Here is a 6,862-nt window from a genome sequence, read left to right as displayed (position 1 = left end):
AAAAAATATTAATGATGATAATAATAATCAGGATAAAAATAAATGTATAATGAAAAAACGATATTAAAAATTTATAATGATAAACCAGTTAAATGAAAAACCAATAATGGATGATAACCTAAAAAAAAAATTTTTATAGTGGAATGGTAATAATAATAGCAGCAATTACAACTATAATGGATAATAATATTAACAGTAAAAAAATAATGATAATAATGATAATAATAATAATAATTATAAATAATGATAAAACAAATTAAAAATTTTATATGACAATGATTTTTAGTAATATTTAAACAACGATAAAATAATGAAAAAAAATGACCAATGATGATCATAAATAATGATAATAATAGTAATAATGATAATAATGATAAAAAAAAAATGTGATAAAAAATTTTTAATGATAATAGAAAATAATAATAATAATAATGACCCATAATTATGAAAATAATAATAGTATCTAATGACAATGATAACAAAATGATAATGAGAAACAAAAAAAAAAATAATGTAATATGATAATGAAAAATTAAATTATTAATAGGAAATAATAATAGTAATGAAAAATAATGTCGACGACGACCGATGACGATGACGATGATGATGATAAAGATGAAGATGAAGATGAAGATGAAAAAATGAAGAAGATAAAGATGAAGATGAAGATGAAAGATGGAAGATGAAGATGAAGATGAAGATGAAGATGAGGGTGATCGATGACGATGGTGATGAGATGGTGAATAAAAATTATCAATAATAATAATAACAATAATGATTTATAAACAATATCATGAAAAAAAGAAAATAATAATAATAACAAAAAGAAAAAAAAAAGAATAGCAAATATAGTGATAGTGTTAAAAATGGATGATGATAATTTGTAATGATGCCATTAATGATCCCCTAATTTGGATGGAAGAAGAGGATGATAATGACAATAATAGCAATAACATGATTTAAAGAAAATGATATGACAAATGGTAAATGATAATAAATAATAATAATTGAAAATGATAAGAATGATCATTTAAATATTTTAAAATTAACACTGATAAAAACCAAACGAAGACTAAAAGTAGACATTAACGATAAGCATAATAATAATTAATAAAAATAATATAATAATAATAAAAATAATATTAATAAACATATAAAGTTTCAAATATACATATACCAACTGAAATGCCCATAACATTAATTATTCAAAAAATTAAAAACTTGTAAAAAAAAAAAAAACACAACCCCCACCCCACACACGCGCGCGCGCCCGGCCCCCCGATATTAAAATTATAACATGTATATATATGTATTTTAATTAAATAAAATTATATAATATTATATTTTTATAATATATATATATTTTATATATTAATTAATAATATTTAATTAATATATATTATATATGAAACATCGAAACATTTGCCAATAAATCATGAAGTTCTTTACGGCCGTCTTAGTTTTTTCCTCTTCGTCCTTTAAATATCAGACGCCTGAGTTGGCAAGCCTATAACGACGTATGTTAATATATAATATATAATAATATATATATATATATATAATATATATTATATATTATATATATTAAAAATTAAAAATTTTTATATTTTATTAAAAATAAAATATTTTAAAAATAAATTAAAAAATTATATGTTAAAAAAATTTAACCCTTTAAAAACCCAAAAGGGATATTAAAAAAAACATTTTGGGGGATATAAAATCTATTTTTTTTTTTTTAAATGTTTTGGTTTAAAGTTTTTGTAATGTTTAAAATTTTTTTTGGGGGCCCGTCTGGTTTCTGTTTTCCCCGTCCCCCGTTCCCCCGTTCCCCCGGGCTGTTTTTAAAAGGGTTTTGGTACAATCCCCCAACCCCCACACCACCCCCAAAAAACAAAGGGGCCAAACACCCACCAACCCCCCCCCAAAAAACCAACCCCAAAATATAAATTTTTTTTATAATTTTTATATAAATTTTATAATAATTATTATATTATGGGGATGTATTTTATATTGGGGAAATATTATGGGTTTTTTAAATTTTAAATTACAAAATATAAACATTTTCCCTATTATTTTACAAAATTTTTTATTTTTATATAAATTTATATATATATTAATTTTATTTTATATATAAAAACAAAAAAAAATTCCCAAAAAAAGTTAAAAAATTTTTCCCAAAAAATTTTAAAATCCCCCCGGTTTTAAAAAAAAAATATCACAGGGGAAATTTGGGGGGGGGAATTTGGTTTTTTTTTCCTTTTTTTCCCCCTTTTAAAAAAATTTTTGGGGTTTTAAAAAAAAAAATTTAAAAAAATTTTGATTTCCTTTTTTTTGTTGGGGGGGTTTTTAACAAAAAAAAAAAAAAAAACCCCCACCCTTTTTTCCCCCTTGTCCCTTTTTTTTAAATTTTTTTTTTTTTAAAAACCCCCCATTTCCCAAAATCAATTGGGGACTTTTTTTAAAAGTTTTTTATATATAAAAAAATTTATATTTTTAATGGTTTTTTTTGGGTTTTTTTTTTTTCGGGGCAAATTCCCAAAAAAATTTCCCAGGCCCAAAAAAAAAAATTTCAAAAAAAAACCCCAAAAACCTTTTTTCAATTTAAAAACCCCCCCACGCCGTGTTTAAAAATCCCAAAATTTTTTTTTGGTTTAACCCCACAATTTTTTTAAAAAAGGGCCCGGGAATTTTTCTTTAAGGGATTAATTAAATACAACAAAGGAAACCCCGGGTGGCCCTTTTAAAAAGTGGTTTGGGGCCCAAAAAAACCCTTTTTTAAAATTAAAAAAAAAATTTCCCTCCAAAAAAAATTTTAACCCCCCAAGGGGCCCCCCCCCCACCCTTAAACTTTCCCCCGGTTTTTTGGGAACCAAACGTGGCCCCCCCCCCAAAATTTCCCAAAAAAAAAAAAGGGGGCGAAAGCCGGGGTTTTTGTTGCCCCCTAAAAAAAAAAACTTTTTAAAAAAACTTGGGGAATTTTCAATTTAAAAAATTCCCTAGTTTTAAAAAAAATGAAAACCCCCTAAATTTTATTTTTTGTTTTAATTGAGAAATTTCCCCTTTATAAAAATCGGGGCCAAAACCCCAAAAAAATGAAAGGAAATTATAAATTGGGTGTTGAAAAAACTGGGTTTTTTCATTTACTTTAAAAAAAAATTTTAAGGGGGGAAAGGGGGAAAAAAGGGGTTTTTGAAAAAAAAGGGGTTTTAAAATTGGGTTTGTAAAGGGTTAAAAAAAATTGATAGGTTTTTTTTAAATCCCCCCTCCCCCGGGGTTTTTTTCCCCCCCCCCCGGGGAAAAGCCCCTGGGGGCGTTTTTTAGGGGGAAATTTTTTTTAAGGGAACGGGGAAATTTTGGGGGAAATTTTTCCAAAAATTTTAAAAAACCCGGCAAAATTGGGTTTTGGGGGTTTTTGGGCCCCCGCCGGTTTTTCCCTTGGGTGGGGTTTTTTAAAAAAGGGGGGGCCCCCGGAAAAAAATTTTTAAACCCGGAAAATTTATGGGGGGGGTTTTTTTTGGGAAAAAAACATGGGGTTTTTTCCCCTTTTTTTAAAAAGGGGAAAACCCGGTTGGGGGGAAAACAATTTTTCCCCTGTTTTAAAAAATAAATTAAAACATTTTTGAATTTTATGGGAAAAAAAATTTTTTTAAAGTTAATTAACCCCTTTTCCCCATCCCTTCCCAAAACTAATTTTATCCTATTTTTTTTACCCCCCCCAAAAAAAAAAAAAAAAAAAAAAAAAAAAAAAAAAAAAAAAAAAAAAAAAAAAATATTTTTTCTATATTTTTAAAATTAAAATATATATTTTAAAATATAAATTTATATTAAAATTTAAAAAATTTATTTTAATGTAACCCAACCCCAATAAGAAAAAAAAATATAAAAACACCCCCCCAAAACCCCCCACCACACCCCCCCCACAATATTGGGAATTTTTTGGGATCCCTAAATTTTTTGTTTAAACCCTTGGGTTTTTAAAACCCCCCCACCCCCACACACCCAACCCCACACAAAATTATAAAAATTTAATATATTATATTTAATTTTAAAATTAAAAATTTTTTATTTAAAATTAAAAAATTTGTAGGTTTTTTTCCCCCCAAAACATTTTTAAAACATTTTACCCTTTTTTAAAAATTAAATAACCAATATTATATATAATAATTTAAAAAAAAATTTTATATAAAATATATTAAATAAAATAAATATACCTAGCCCCAAAACAAAATTTCCCCCTGGGGGGCCCCGTGGGGGGTTTTTTTAAAAGGGGGTTTTTTGGGGTGCTTTTTTAAAGCCCCTGGGGGAAAAAAGGGGGGGGAAACCCCCCAGGGGAATTTTTTACCCCAAACTGGTTTTTCCCCAAAACCCCTCCCCCTTTCCCCAAAAAACCCCCCTCCATGGCCCCGGGTGGCCCAAAAAAAATTTTTTTTTAAAAGTTTAAATTTGGGGGTTTTGGGGAAAAATTTAAAAAAGGGGCCCTTTTTTCCCGTTTCCAGGGGTTTTTTAAAACTCCAAATGGAATGAAGGTTGGGGGGGTTTGGGTTTTTGGGAAAAAGTGTTTTCAATGATTTTTGGTTGGGAAATGGTCCCCGGTTAAAAACCCTTGGGGGGGGGTAGGGTTTTTACAAATTGGGGTTTTAATTTAAAAAGTTTCCCCGTTTCAAAAGTTGTGGTTTTTTTTTTGGTTTTAAAAAAAAAAAATTTTGGCCCCCCTTTTTCAGAGCCTAAAAGGAAAACCCTTCCGGGCCCCCAGGGCCCCCTTTGGGGGGCCCGGGGGACCTTTCCTTTCCTTTATTTAATTTTCCCCCGGGGGGGGGCCCCCTAAGTGAAAACAGCTTTGGGGGGGGGGAAACCCCCCCTCCCCCCAAAAAACCCCCCCTTTTTTTTAACATTTTGGGTTTTGTTTCCCATCCGCCAAAACCCCCCCCCAAAGGGGCCAAAAGGGGGGGGGAAAAAAAGCAAAAAAATTTAAAACCCTTAAAAAAGGGGCCCCCTTTTTGAGGAAAATTTTTTGGGGGGAAACAAAATTTTTCCCCCTGGGAAAAAAGGGGGAAAAAAAGCTTCCCCAATTTTCCCGGGTTTTTAAAACGGGTTTTTTTAGCCCGTGGGGGGCCCCCATTTTATGGCCAAAAAGGGGGTCCCCCCCCCCCAACCCAAAGGGGGTTTTTTTCCCCCCCAAAAAACGAATTAAAAATCCCGGGGGGATTTTAAACCCAAAAAATTTTTTTTTGGGACTTCCCAAAAAATGATTTTCCCCCCAAAAAAATTTGGGAGGAAGGGGGGGGGGACAGTTTTGGGGCCCCAGGGGGCCCCCCACAAGCCCTTTTTTGGGTTTCCCCAAACCCCCCTTTTTCCCCCCCCGAATTTTTCCCCCTTCCCCCGGGCCCTTTTCAAAAAAAAAAATTCCCCATGACCCCCCTTTTAATTTTTTTTTTTTCCATTTGGGCCCCCAAACTGTTTTTTTTTTTCTTCCCCAAGGCCCCCCCCTTTTTAAAACTAAAAAAGTTTGGAAAAAAAAATTTAAAGTTTTTTTTCCCTCCCCCTGGCCCCGAACCCCCTTTTTTTTTCCCTTTTAAAAGATCCCGGAAAAATTTTAAAAGGGGTTCCCCGGTTTTTTTTGGGGGGGGGGGGGGAAACCAAGGGTCATTTTCCCGCCTTTTTGCATGTACAAACCCCCCCCTTGGGGGGCGTTTTTTTAGGGGGAAAAACTTGGGGGAAAAAAACCAACCCCCTTTGGGGAACCCTTTTCCCCCAAAAATTGGGGGCCCGGGGGGGGCCCCTTTCCAAATCCCCCCCCCCCCCCCCCCCCCTTTTTCTTGGGGTTTCAAAAAACTTCCCCAAAACCCGTGGGGGGGAAAAAAATTTTTTTGAGTTTTTTTCCCGCCCCCCTGGGGGTTTTGGTTTTTTTTAGGGGTTAAAATTGGAGGCCCCTTGGGGAAAAAAAAAGGGGCCTTTTTCCCATTGTCCCCAAAAATTCCCGGAAAGGTTTGAAAATTGGGGAAAAACCCCGTGGGGAAAAGCAAGGGGGAAAAAAATTTTTTTGGCCCCCGGTTTTGGGGGGGGTTTTAGGCCCCCCCCCAGAATGGGGTTGGGCCCCAAACCCCGGGGGTATTTGGGGGGCCCAAAGGGGGGAAAAAAATAGGGGGTAAAGGGGGTAAAAAAGGGAAAAACTAAAACTTTCAACCCCACCCCCAAAACCCAAAATTGGTTTTTAAACCCCCGGCCCCAACCCCTTTTTCCCCATTCCCATCCCCCCTTTCCGGTTTCCCCCCAACCAAAACCCCTTTTGGGCCCCCCCAAATCCCCCCCCCCACCCCCGTGGGGGGGCCCCTAAACCTTTAAACCCAAACCCTTTTGGGGAAGGGGGGGTTTTTTAAAACCCCCCCTTTCAAAGGGGGGGCCCCCATGGGGGGGAAAAAAAAGCCCTTTTTCCCAAAATTTTATCGGGAAAATTTGGGGTTTTAAAAATTTTGGGTTTATGACATTTTCCCCAAATTTTGGGCAGGTTTTCCCCCCGGAAAAATGGGGGCCCAAAAACAACTTTTTAACCCGGGGAAAAAAAAAGGGGGCCCTTGTGGGCCCCCCCCCCCCCCCCTATTTTTTTTATCTTTTTTTGGGAGGGGGTTTTTAAATTTTTTCAGCCAAAAAACCCGGGGGATTTTTTTCTGGAGGGGTTGGCCCCGAAAAAAAAGGCCCCCGGGGTGGGTTTAAAAAAAACCCCACCCCGCTCCTTTTAAATTGGGTTTTTTTTAGGCCCTTTTTGGGGGGAATTCCCAAGGTTTGGGGGAAGGGGGGGGTTTCCCCCCCCGACATTCGCCCCCATTGGCCCCAAAAAGCCCCCCAACTTTTCTCCCGGGTAAAA

This window comes from Penaeus monodon, chromosome 16 (assembly GCF_015228065.2).
Source record: "Penaeus monodon isolate SGIC_2016 chromosome 16, NSTDA_Pmon_1, whole genome shotgun sequence".
NCBI lineage: Eukaryota > Metazoa > Arthropoda > Malacostraca > Decapoda > Penaeidae > Penaeus > Penaeus monodon.
This window is presented reverse-complemented; position numbering follows the sequence as displayed.